Raw genomic sequence first — 13,895 nt, forward strand, 5'->3', positions numbered from 1 at the left:
TTGCCACATGGCACTTATTTTTAAAAAGTAATAGCTGCAGTAAAACTACGAAAAAAGTTTCTTTATAGAATTTGATATTTTCATTATTTCTTAAATTTTAATTTTCTAAAATGTTGCTAGTTTTATGCTTTCTGAATCAAAGAGAGTTAACACAACCAAAGAATCATCGACATTTGGGGAAGGGAAGAATAAATCCTAAATAAAAGCATCTACTTTGTTATGCTACAAAGTACAAGTTGTATCTCACAATTTTTATTTTAGATATATAACTTACATATCTACATTACAAAACCACAGAAGTAGAGAGAATTTAAATTATTATTATTTTTTCCCCTTCCTTTCTCCATTCATAAATTATTATTCTTACAATTTTTCTCCAGACTTACTAGTTGGTGGGGTGGTAGGACAGAACAGGAGGAAGAGCACTAGGGCTTACTGTTTGTCATTTTACTTTATTTAATCTTATTTTTCAGAAAGGGTCTTACTCTGTCACCCAGGCTGGAGTGCAATAGTATGATGAGAGCTCATTGCAAACCTTGAATTTCTGGGCTCCAGCAACTTTATGCCTGAGCCTCCTAGGTAGCTAGGACTATAGAAACATGCCATCACACCAGCTAATTCTTTTCTTTTTTGTACTAATGGGGTCTTGCTATGTTTCCCAGGATGGTCTTGAACTCCTGGCCTCATGCATTTCTCCCGCCTTGGACTTTCAAAATCCTGGGATTACAGGCATGAGTCACACACCTGACCTTTACTTTTTACTAAAGTCAGAGAGGTGTTTTTCGACCAGGATTGTTCTCCTAAGGGAACAATCTCTACATATAAATACATATAAAACTCATTCTCTACATATAAATCCTTCCCATGGATTCTGAGTTTTAATGATTTTTAAAAGCGCACACACACACACGACTCAAAATTTGAACCCCAAAGTTCAAATTTTTTAGTATTTCCACACAAGGGTAAAGAGTGACTTAAACTTCTGCTCCTTTTATTTCTTCAAGTTCTTGTCAAAATCTCTTTTCTGAACATCTTTAAACAACTCTAGTAATTATTCCTTAGTTGTCAACATATACATCAAACACATCTGGTGCTCTGGGGTAAATTGTGAATTATTTGGGAACAAGCAATTCATCTATACCCACACCTCGCCTACAACAATTTTAATATAGTGCTTTGTGTATATTGGTTGCACAGTAATTATTGATCACAACCATAAAGACGAATTCAACTTTGGTCTTACAAAATCTATACCAGAAGTTATCTTTATTATAAACTACTTGATCCTTGTAATATAATAACGAATTGAACACTTAACACTCCTTTACACCCTTTAGAACTGTCTATAAGTGCTTTACTTTGTCAGTCCTGCCCCAGCTTCATGTCCCACTATTTTTCTATCATGTACCCCCTTTTGCTTTATTTAATGGTCCCTGTCATTTCCTGTTCTCTAAGAAGCTATTTGCTCATAACGGCCTTCACACAACCTAACACTCCACTTTGATCTTTCAAGATCCTCTTCTAATTTCATCTTATCCAAGAAACTTTTTCTACATATTATTTTAAAAGACTATCTCTTCCCAAAACTTCTGACCAAGTGATTTGCTCAAAACCTTTAAAATGTAGTAAACAAACAGGTAAAAAGTTAAAACTGAAACACACATACACACACTAAACCCACAAATCACATGTGGCACATCCAGCTTTCCACCTTACCCATTGAGCGCTGAGAGCAAAAGAAAACCTTTAAAAGGACTTTCTAGGACTTTCTAGGAAATGATCTAGAAAGTCCTAGATTCTGCCACCAGCTGTGTGTGAACTGACATTAGGTCCTATTCTATGGGGCTCAATTAGGCCAGATTCAAAATCTACATCCTGTTCCCTGTGAATTTCCTTCAAGCTTCTGTTGTCTATCTCCATCTCAATAGGAAGGGACCAAGCCTGAGAACAGGTCTATTTAAAGTAAAAATTACCTCAGCAATAAAATTATGCAATTACTTCAACAATTACCTCAGCAGTAAATTTTTTTAAAGCTAAGCAGAGGTAACGCTCAGAATATATTTATATATGGTATTAACTCCAATATCTAATTGTCATATAATATAAATCAATTTTTCTAATTCTATTCAGACTTCTTCCCATGCCAAAGAAAATGTAAAACTTTATATGAAAAATTGTTTCATTCTTGCCACGATGAAATAAGAGAGACTAGATTTACCCTCTTTCCTGAAACAACCAAAAAAGATTGAACAAAATATATTAAATTATATCAAAACAATGTTCAAGACTTTAGGCTGAGTGCAGTCACTCATGCCTGTAATTCTAATACCCTGGGAGGCCAAGGCAGGCAGATTGCTTCAGCCCAGGTGTTAGAGACCAGCCTGGACAACATGGTGAAGCCCCATCTCTATAAAAAATACAAAAATTAGCCAGTTGTGGTGGCACACACCTGTAGTCCCAGCTATTCGGGAGGCAGAGGTGGAAGATCACCTGAGCCCAGGAGGTCAAGGCTGCAGTGAGCTGTGACTGCACCATTACACTCCAGCCTGAGCAACAGAGTAAGACCCTCTCTTTAAAAAAAAAAAAAAAAAAAAAAAAAAAAAAAAGATTTTAGACAACAGGCAGCATTGAAAAAAGAATTCCTGAGACTCAGGACATAAGTAACGTAAACTCCATGACTGCCATCTTAACCACCCTGAAAATTAAGTTTCTGGGCCCTGTAAAAGGTGGGGAAAATTGAGGTGCAGCCTTGTGTGCTCCCTGAATTGAGGAGATGATGAAGACAGTCATCACAAGTCAGACAAGCCACATTTCAGGTACTCAATGGCAGTGAGACCAAGGTGGCTAGAGTTCATAGGACACGACCAGAGATAAAAGAACTATACAAAGATCTTCACAGATTAGTAGATCTCCATCAAATATTCAGCTGGGAACTGATCAATGCATTCATGTAAGGAAACTACCCATAGCCAGAGAATCAACCACCAGGAAAGATTAGATGTAACCATGGCTAACATTCACACAAGGATAGAGAATTATACCTATTCCCGCCAGCCAGACTGGAAAAGCTACTGTTTCAAGACACATTGGGTAGAGCACACAAAAGGGTCTGCCTCAGTAGTGGAGAATAATAGTCCTAGGCTCTGCATTACTCTAGAGCATATTCTTTTGAAGTAATTTAACTGCATACCAGAACAAAATTCAATATTTATAGGAAAACAGAAAATAATCAAACACAACAAGATAAAATTCACAATGTCAGTTATTCAATCAAAAATTATCAGGCTTCGAGACCAGCCAGAGTAACAAGGTGAAACCCCATCTCTATAAAATATACAAAAATTAGCCAGGCATGATGGCGCACACCTGTAGTCCCAGCTACTTGGGAGGCAGACGTGGGAGGATCACCTGAGCCCAGGAAGTCAAGGCTGCAGCGAGCCACAATCAGGCCACTGTACTCGAGACTGGGTGACAGAGTGAGTGAGATTTTATTTCAAAAAAAAAAAAAAATGAGGCATGCAAAGCAAAAGAAAGGTATAAACAATAATGAAGGGGGAAAATCAATCCATCAAAAGCAAACCAGCATTAACTCAAATGTTAGAATTGCCCATGTTTTTAAATTATCGTTTCCAGCTTTATCAAAGACATATTTGAAAAATAAAAAGCATCCAGCTGGTGAGACCACGTGCTGCTGGCACAGTATAGACCAGATGCTGACGGTCCCAACAGGGGAGCTCAGGGCTGCCCAGCACCCACAGTGCACAGGATGGCCTAGTGGCAGAGGGAGCCAGCCCAGGAGGTCAGGAACGCGGCAGGCAAGGGCCCTGCGTAGACCACCTCCACCCAGCTCAGAGATCTGCCCCAGCTGCCTTGTTGCCTCCGCTCAGGATGAAAGAGGAGCCGAGAGAAGTGCTCAGCCCCCAGTGCAGTGCCCAGCTCCAAGGCAATGGAGGGTGCTCAGGTGGGTCTCCTGGAGCCATGGGCAAAGACTGGTACAGACCCCACCTTACAGTATACACTTGCCACAGCGAAGTCCAGGGTGATGACGCCTGTGTGTCCATGATGGGCCTAAGAAACCAGAACAGGGGCAGAGGGGCATCCCACTACCCCCAGACCCGGGGAACTCAGACCCGAGAAGGGAAGCTCCGTGGCTTTGGTGGGGTGTGCTCCGCCCAATGTCAGGAGCCCTATCTGCATGTGTCCACACAGATCTCGTCCCAGTGTGGCAGGAAGGGGTGCTGCTTAGGGCTCATTGTTGGGGATACGACTAGGTTCAGAGGCTTGAACTTCTGCCCCACACCAGCCTTCTCCTCTACTGAAGAGGGTAGTTGTCTCCCTGAACCAGTCAGAGTGGGCGTCTCAGGCCCCTCCATCACCACAGTGGGGTCTTGTTGAAGCAGACTGTGCGGGGTTTTCTGCACATGCAGAAAGAAAGGTGTCTTAGCTGGCCTTCCTCCAAGCAGGCTCTTGCACACTCCAGATAAAACACCTTGTAAGTCTGTGCATTTTTATTCTTGTCTTGATAAATTTTATTTTTTTCTAATGGGGATTGGGAGATGGACTTACTTTTTAAAAATACGTGGATTTTGGTTACAAAGTTTAGTCTTAACATATTCCATTTACATACAAAACTACCCAGTATGTCTGGCTTTTCCCTTCTGTCAGAAAATAGCTAAAGTGAGCCTGATTGCTCCCTGTACCACCCCAAATAAATGAGTGCCTCACCTTGCGGGGCCTGAGCAGCTGCCTGGAGATCCTATGAGGTGCACCTTTCCTGGGTGGACAGGCAGGTACAGGGAGTCCCACCCTAAGCCGTCCAGGCAGGAGGAAGGCAGCCAAGGTGACTGGGTTCAGGGAGGCCTGGGTGGGGCAGCTGTGGGGAGGAAGCTGATGATATGCAGGAGCCACTCTCCCGGCCAGGAGACCAGAGGCTGTGCACTGCTCCTAGGACACCGCGTCTGTAGTCAGAAAAAAAATACAGAATGCTGGCTCCTCCCTGAGACAGATGACGAAACTTAGCACTTTAATCTTCCTTCTGAGCGCTCATTGTGCATTAGACTATAGCTGTTCCATTGAGGTGTCATTTTGCATCCCGTGTCCTTGATGTGGGTTTTAGAGACTTAGCAGAAAATTGGGCACAAGCAAGAATTTGATTTTTTTAGAAAAATCTTACATTTTGAGGATATTTTGACAAGTAGGGGAAGAGAGGGCTTCTGTTTTGTTTCATTAGCTAAGCCTGAAGTATTAATTCCACAAACACACTGTCCCTCGGGACCACTCAGGTACAGCTCTGCCAGGGACAGAGTCCTGCTGTTCGGAGGTCAGTGCTGCGAAGGTCTCAGGTGGGTGGTGTGTTCTGTGCCATGAGCAGTGAAAGGTCTCAGGTGGGTGGTGTGTTCTGTGCCATGAGCAGTGAAGGGTCGAGATGGACGTTGTCACCACTGTCCTCAGCACTTATCACCCAGTCATACACCAGGCCCACCTCTTCCCAGCAAGGGACGCCAAAGAACTACAGTTCTGATTCTGAGTCTTAATTTAACTTTTCATCATCTTTTCCTATTTGGAGAATTTTTTATAATTAAAAGCAATTACTTTAAAATGTACCAGCCAGTATCTCACAAGAAAAAAAAATTGCCAGACCATCCCATTAAAAGTTATTATAACCGTATTCAAAAGTTTAATATGCTTTTGAATATACAGAATGCAGTTACAACTTTTGAGACATATTAAAAAACAGCTCCAACTTCTAAAGATAAAACTGTAATACAATGTGAGAGATAAAAAATACACTAGATGGGGTTAACAGCAACACATGGCAAAAGACAGTATTAGTGAACTTGAATACGTAGCATCTTTCCAAAAAATGAGCAAAGCATCAGTGAGCTGTGGAACAATTTCAAGTGGCCTAATATGTGAGTCTCTAAGGAAGAGGCATGAAAGGGGCAAACAATTATTTGAAGAAAACACTGCCTCCAAAATTTCCAAATTTGAAGAAAACTATAAATCCATAAGAAGTTCAACAAATTGAGAAGGTAAGAAACATGGAAAAGAACAATGGCACCTCAGAATCAAATTGCTTAAAACCAGCGATAAAGCAGAGAAAAAAGACATATACAAAGAAACAAATATGCTTGACAGTAGCAAACAAACAAAAAGATAGGAACACATCAAATTTCTCACTGAAAACATGACAGAAATAGATGAAATTGCATCATTAAAATATTTAGAAAATAAAAACTGTCAACCTATTAAATAGAATTCTATAGTCAAAGAAATATACTTAAAAATCAAAGCCAAAATGACAACTTTCTCAGACATACAAAAGCTAAATAATTCATCACCAATACCACCACACTACATGAAACATTAAAAAAAAGTATTTCAAGAAGAAAATGATACCAGATGGAAATCTGGATCTAAAGAACGGACAGAAGAGACTAGAAATGGTAACTAAATAGGTAAACACATAAAAGTTTTTTCTTATTATTTCAATCTCATTTAAAGATAATTGACTGTTGAGTTAAAAAATAATGTAGTATAGAGTTTATGACATACATAAAAGTAAAATGTATGACAAAACTAGCACAAAGTCCTGGACAGGAGAAATGCAAGTGTGTTATTACAACGTTCTTACAGTACATGTAAAGTGGTATAACCCTCAAAGGGAGGGTCTTTTAACTGATAAGTTAAAGATTTATATCTTAACCGCTAAAATAACAGAGTTATGGCTTATAAATCAATAAATGAACTATAACAAAATCATAAAAATATTCAATAAAGTCAAAAGACGGCAGAATTAAAGGAAACAACAATAGAAGATGATAAGTTTAAATATAACAATATTAATAATCACCTAAATGTAAATAACCTATTTTCCTCAAAATCTCAAAAACATTATGTTGTATGAAAGAAGCCAATTACAAACTGTTTATTGTATCATTCCATCATAACGAAATGTCCAGAATAGGCAAATCCATAGACAGAAAATATATTAGTGGTTACCAGGGGCTGGAAGGAGAGTGAAATGGGGAGACTAATGGGTACAGAGTTTCTTTTTGGGGTGATGGAAATATTCTAAATGGGAATTTGGACAGTAGTAGTAGTTGCAAAAACCACTAAACTGTACCCTTTAAAAGTGTGAATTTTAGATCCATCTCTGCTAGATTCACTCATAAAAAGTTTGGCCCTCTGACTTACTCTGGCCAATAAAATTTAAGTAGAAATTATGTGTACCACTCCCTAGAGGATGCTTTAAGGTATTTCAACTAGGTGTCTTTTCCATCTGTCGTGAGTCTGGTGTATTCCAGATAGAGGCCAGCTGCTGGTCACAAAACGAAGCAGTGTAAAGCAAAGATGTATCCAACCTATTGCTTGAGATGAATGTAAATGTCAGCAAAAAATAAAACTTCAATAAAAAAATAATAAAATGGTTTAAATAACCCAATTAAAAGACAAAGACTGTCAGATTGTATTTTTAAAAGCAAGACCCAACTATATGCTACCAAATAGACAAACTTTAAAGATTTTTTAAAAGGCTAGGTATGATGGCTTGCACATGTAATCCCCAACATTTTGAGAGGCTAAGGCAAGAGGATTGCTTGAGTCCAGGAGTTCAAGAACAGCCTGGGCAACATAGTGGGATATCAACTCTAAAAAAATAATAATTTTGTAGTCCCAGTTACTTGGGAGGCTGAGATGGGGGAACTGCTTGAGCCTAGGAGGTGAAGGCTACAGCAAGCTATGATCATACCACTGCACTACAGCCTGGGTGACAGAGTAAAACCCTGTCTCAAACACAAACAAACAAACAAAAATTTAAAGATAAAGAAAAAAATAGAATACAAGTAAAAGGCTGGGAAAATATATAAGATGTTAACACTATTCAAAAGGAAGCTAGGGTGAGTATATTATTATAAGATAAAGTAGATTTCCAAGCAAACATTACCAGAGATAAAGAAGGTCATTTTAGGCTAGTCACAATGGCTCACACCTGTAATCCCAGCACTTTGAGAGGCCAAGGCAGGCAGATCACAAGGTCAGGGGATCGAGATCATCCTGGCTCACACAGTGAAACCCAGTCTCTACTAAAAATACAAGAATCAGCCGGGCGTGGTATGCACCTGTAGTCCCAGTTACTCGGGAGGCTGAGGCTACAGTGAGCTGAGATCGCGCCACTGCACATCAGCCTGAGAGACAGAGCAAGACTCCATCTCAAAAAAAAGGTCATTTTATGGCCAGGCATGGTGACTCACGCCCGTAATCCCAGCACTTTGGGAGGCGAAGGTGGGTAGATCACGAGGTCAAGAGTTCAAGACCAGCCTGGCCAGTAGGGTGAAATCCCGTCTCTACTAAGAATGTAAGAATTAGCTGGGCGTGGCAGCGTGAGCCTGTAGTCCCAACTACTCGGGAGGCTGACACAGAAGAATTGCTTGAACCTGTGAGACAGAGGCTACAGTGAGCAGAGATCATACCACTGCACTCCATCCTGGGTGACAGAGCACAACTCGGTCTCAAAAAAAAAAAAAAAAGTCATTTTACAAGAAGACATAACAATCCTAAATGTTTAAATACCTAAAATAGAACTTCAAATTACATGAAAGACAGAATTTAAAAAGAAATAGATAATCCACAATTATAATTTGAAGTTACTACTCTTCTCTCAATACCTGATATAACATGTAAACAGCCAACAAAGATGTACAATAGTCGCCTCTTATAGACGGTTTCACTTGCCATGGTTTCTTTCTTTCTTTTTTTTTTATTTTTTATTTTTTTGGAGATGAAATCTTGCTCTGTCACTCAGGCTGGAGAGCAGAGTGCAGAGGCATGATCTCTGCTCACTACAATCTCTGCCTCCTGGGTTCAAGCAATTCTCCTGCCTCACCCTCTGGAGTAGCTGAGGTTACAGGTACCCGCCACCATGCCCAGCTAATTGTTGTACTTTTAGCAGAGACAAGAGTTTCGCCACATTGGACAAGTGGGTCTCGAACTCCTGACCTCAGGTCATCCGCCTGCCTTGGCCTTCCAAAGTGCTGAGATTATAGGTGTGAGCTACCGGGCCCAGCCAATCATGGTTTCAATTATCCACAATCAACTGTGGTCCAAAAATATTAAACAGAAAGTTCTAGAAGTAAATAATTCAAAACTTTTAAATTGTGTACTATTCTGAGCAGCACGATGAAATCTCATGCCATGCTACTCTGTTCTGACTGGGAAGTGAATCATTGCTTTGCCCAGTGTATCCACGGGGTCTGTGCTACCAGCCCACGAATCCATTAGTGGCCATCTGAGTCAGCTATCAGATACACTATTGCAATATCACAGTGATTGTATTCAACTAAACCTTATTCTACTTAATAATGGCAATGGCCCCAAACCACAAGAGTAGTGAAGCTGGCAATTTGAATATGTCAAAGAGAAGCTGTTAAAGTGCTTCCTTCAAGTGAGAAGGTGAAAGTTCTCTACTTAATGAGGAAAGAAACAAAACTGAATGCTAAGGCTGCTAAGATTTGTGGTAAGAACAAATCTTCCATCTGTGAAACTGTGAAGGAAAAATAAATGTACACTAATTTTACTGTTGCACTTTAAACTACAAAAGTTATGGTCACAGTGTACGATAAATGCTTAATTAACATGAAAACAGCATTAAATTTGTGAGTAGAATTCATGAACAGAAATATGTTCCAATTGATGACAATGAGGTCTGAAACTATCCACAGTTTCAGGTATCCCCTGGGCATCTTGGAACATATCCCCAACACATAAAGAGGGATTACTATAGCACTAAATAACTTTATTAGAAAAGAAAGGCTGCACAGACATTACAAGGTGACAAGACATTACAGAGAAAGGTCAAAGACATTTCAAGACAACTTCATATCCATTTCCCTAAAGAACATAGATGCAAATACACTCATCTCTCCATATCCTTCAGGGATTGGTTCCAGGCCAAATATACCAAAACCTGTGGGTGGTGACATCCCTTAGATAAAATGATGTAGTATTTGCATATAACCTATGCATATCCTCCTTATATTTTAAATCAACTCTAGATGACTTTTAGTACCTAATGTAAACATTATGTAATAGTTATATGTAGTTTTTATTTGTATTATTTTTTATTGTTGTTTTATTTCTTATTTTAAAAAATATTTTCCATCTGTGGTTCTACAAATGCAGAACTTGTGGATATGGAGGGCACACTGTATTTCAAACAAAATTTTAGCAAACAGAAGCCAATATTTTACAAAGACAACCTATCATGATGAAATGGGGTTTGTCCTAAGAATGCAAAGTTGATTGAACACTGAAAAATCAATGGAATTTACCCTATCATCAGACTAAAAGAAGAAAAACATTTATGACCATTTCAGTAGAGGTAAAAAAAGCATTTGACAAAATCCAAAATCAGTTTTACATAAACTCTCAGCAAACAAGAAATTTTGGGACGCTGAGGTGAGCAGATCACGAGGTCAGGAGTTCAAGATGAGCCTGGCCAAGATGTTGAAACCTCGTCTCTACTAAAAATACAAAAATTAGCTGGGTACAGTGGCTGACACCTGTTATCCCAGCTACTTGGGAGGCTGAGGCAGGAGAATCACTTGAACCCAAGGGGTGCAGCTGCAGTGAGCTGAGATCATGCCACTGCACTCCAACCAGGTTGACAGTGTGAGACTCTGTCTCAAAAAAAAAAAAAAAAAAAAAAAGAAATAGAAAGGGGTAACAAGTGCAGTGGCTCATGCCTGTAATGTCAGCACTTTGGGAGGCAGAGGCGGGAGGATCACTTGAGCCCAGGAGTTTGAGAACAGCCTGGGAAACCTGGCAAAACCCTGTCTCTATAAAAAAGCACAAAAATTAGCCAGGCATGGTGGCACACGCCTGTAGTCCCAGGAGGCAGAGCTTGGAGAACCACTTGAGCCCAGGAGGTCAAGGCTACATACATCGAGCCCTGATTGCACCACTGAACTACAGCAGCCTGAATGACAGAGCAAGACCCTGTCTCTAAAAGAAAGAAAGAAAAAGAAATGGAAGAAGAAAGAAAGAAATGAAAAGGGGCTGGTCACAGTGGTTCGCACCTGTAATCCCAGCACTTTGGGAACCCAAGTCCTTGAGGCTAGGAGTTTGAGCACAATCTAGGCAACAAAGCAAGACGCTGTCTCTACAAAAATATATATTTTTAAAAATTAGCCAAGTGTGGTAGTGCATGCATGTAATTCTAGCTATTCAGGAGGCTAAGGTGGAAGGATCACTTGAGCCCGGGAGACTGAGGTAGCAACAAGCCAAGATTGTGTCACTGCATTCCAGCCTGGGTGACAGAGCAAGACACTGTCTCACCCAAAAAAAAAAAAAAAAAAAAAAAAATTCCTCAATCTGACAAAGGGCATATACAAAAAAATATGCTTAACACTTTTTTCTTAAGATCAGAAAAACAGGTATGTCTATTCACCACTTCCATTCAAATTTATACTGGAGGTTCCAATCAGTAGCAATAGTCAAGAAAACAGATAAAAGGCATCCAGATTGGAAAGAAGTAAAAGTGCTTTTATTCACAGATGATAGGCTCATCTATATAGAAAACCTAATGGAATCTAGACAAAAACAAAACCAAAAAAATCGACCAAAATAATAAGTGAGTTTAGCAAAGCTGCAGGATACATCAATCAATATAAGAAAAATAATTGTAGGGCCAGGTGCAGTGGCTCATGCCTGTAATCCCAGCACTCTGGGAGGCCAAGGCAGGCAAATCGCTTAAGGTCAGGAGTGACCCATCTCTACTAAAAATATAAAAATTAACTGTCGTAGTGGCATACGCCCATAATCTTAGCTACTCGGGAGACTGAGGGAGGAGAATTGCATGAACTCGGGAGGCAGAGGTTGCAGTGAGCAGAGATTGTGCCACTGTACTCCAGCCTAGGTGACAGAGTGAGTCCCCATCAATGAAAAAGGAAGGAAGGAAGGAAGAAGGGGAGGAGGGGAGGAGGGGAGGGAGGGAGGGAGGAGGGGGGGAGGAGGACAGAAGGGGAGGAAGGGAGGCAAGCAATTCTATTTTCTTTTTAACACAGAAGGTGTTGACAATTGTATTTCCATATGCTAGCAATGAACAATTAAAAATGAAGTTTACAAAAACAATATCACTGACAAATAATAATTGAGAAATACATTGTGTTCATGGAGAGGAAGGCAATACTGTTAGGGATTTAATGCAATCCCAACCAAAATTTCAGCAGACATTTTTGTAGAAATTAACAACTTGATTGTAAAATTCATTTGAGAATGCCAAAGACCAAAATTAGCTCAAAAAATAGAACAACCTTGGAGGTCTAACACTATCTGATTTCGAGACTTAGTATAAGCCTACAATAATCAAGGCAGTATTCTACTGGCATTAAGACAGACAAATAGACCAAAAGAACAGAATAGAGCAAGCCCAGAAACAGACTCATAAAAATATGGCCAACTGATATCTGACAAAAATGCAAAAGTAATTAAGTGGAGAAAGAATAGTCATTTCAATAAATGGTACAGGAACAATTAGATGTGCATATTCAGAAAATGAACTCAAAGTGTATCACAGAGCTAGATGTAAAACTATAAAACTTCCAGAAAAAAACACAGGAAAGAAACCATAATCTTGGATCACCAAAAAAGCACAATTTGTAAAAACAATTTGAAATTGTGACTTAATCAAAATTTAAAATTTCTGTTCTTTGGTGGCACAAGAGAGATGGCAGAGTTGAACACTGGGCAGCACTGCAAGATTTTCTTTCATTTGTGTGTGATATTCAGGAATATTTTGCCTTGAACACAGAAGTGGCAGTCTCATGGCTGTCCTGAGATGACAGTAATCAATGAGAGATTGAAGACATAAACATAAATTTTACCCATGCTCTTTCAAAGACTGTGCTGAAAGAGAACTTGTGGCAGTTATATGTCCTTACTGTGAGAATAATTTTTGTGTGAGACATCGTCATCAGTCAGATCACAAGTGTGAAAAACTGGAAATCCCAGCCTCATATGGCTGCCACTCAGAAACTTGTTAAAGACATTACTGATTTCAAATCAGGAGAGACAGCAAACAAACCAGGGAAAGGTGCCAAAAATAGTGAAACAGCTGCAAAGGAATTGCACTGATGAAATTAAGGATGTATGCTGATAGGAATAAATCATTGCCATAGACAGAAAGTGTTTGTTTTCAAGTTTTCTTACCTAAGGGGAGCAAAGAGAAGGGCAAACCAATGTTCTTTTGCCACAGAAGGAGCATCAGAAAGGTCACAGACTTTGCCTCTTCTCTAGCCAGTCTTAAAGATGACAATAACAGGCCAGACACAGTGGCTCATGCCTGTAATCCTGACACTCTGGGAGGCCAAAGCAGGAGAATCACTTGAACTCAGGAGTTTGAGACCACCCTGGGCAACATAGTGAGACCCTGTCTCTATTTTATTTTAAAAAAGGAAAAAAATGACAAAACAAATGAACAGCTAAGAAATTAAGCTGTCACATTACTTCAGGAGAAGCCCTACCCATGGAACTTACTTTGGAAACCTGGATTGCTAAATTGGACTGTCCTTTGTAAAATGGTGGAAATATAATCTTGGAATATCTTAATTTTGAATAACAATTTGTAAAAATGTTGAATCATACTTGGAGTAGTCATTCAAGGATTCAGGCCAGAAATCACAAGGAAAATTCTATATACATGTTTAAGTCGATTTCTTTTACTACAAGCATTTTTTTTAATTCTTAAAAGCTGCTTTTTAACTTATTTCCACTTAGGTCATATTTTACATTATTAGTTTTTTTGGGGGGGTGGGGTTTGGTGAGATGGAGTCTTACTCTATAGCCCAAGCTGGAGTATGGAGGCACAATCTTGGTTCACTGCAACCTCTGCCTCCCAG

General features: G+C 39.6%; 1 protein-coding gene and 1 pseudogene across 5 annotated transcripts in view; one reads left to right on the plus strand and one right to left on the minus strand.

The window, feature by feature from the left end:
- EVI5 (ecotropic viral integration site 5) overlaps window positions 1-13,895 on the minus strand; it is a 256,816-nt gene that overhangs the window by 174,671 nt on the left and 68,250 nt on the right. The gene's annotated exons all lie outside the window — the stretch shown is intronic.
- Window positions 3,889-13,650, plus strand: LOC105705516 (AN1-type zinc finger protein 1-like; annotated as a pseudogene).

Source organism: Aotus nancymaae, unplaced genomic scaffold (genome assembly GCF_030222135.1).
Source record: "Aotus nancymaae isolate 86718 unplaced genomic scaffold, 86718_ANA_hifiasm-v0.15.2.pri h1tg000122l, whole genome shotgun sequence".
Taxonomy (NCBI): Eukaryota; Metazoa; Chordata; class Mammalia; order Primates; family Aotidae; genus Aotus; species Aotus nancymaae.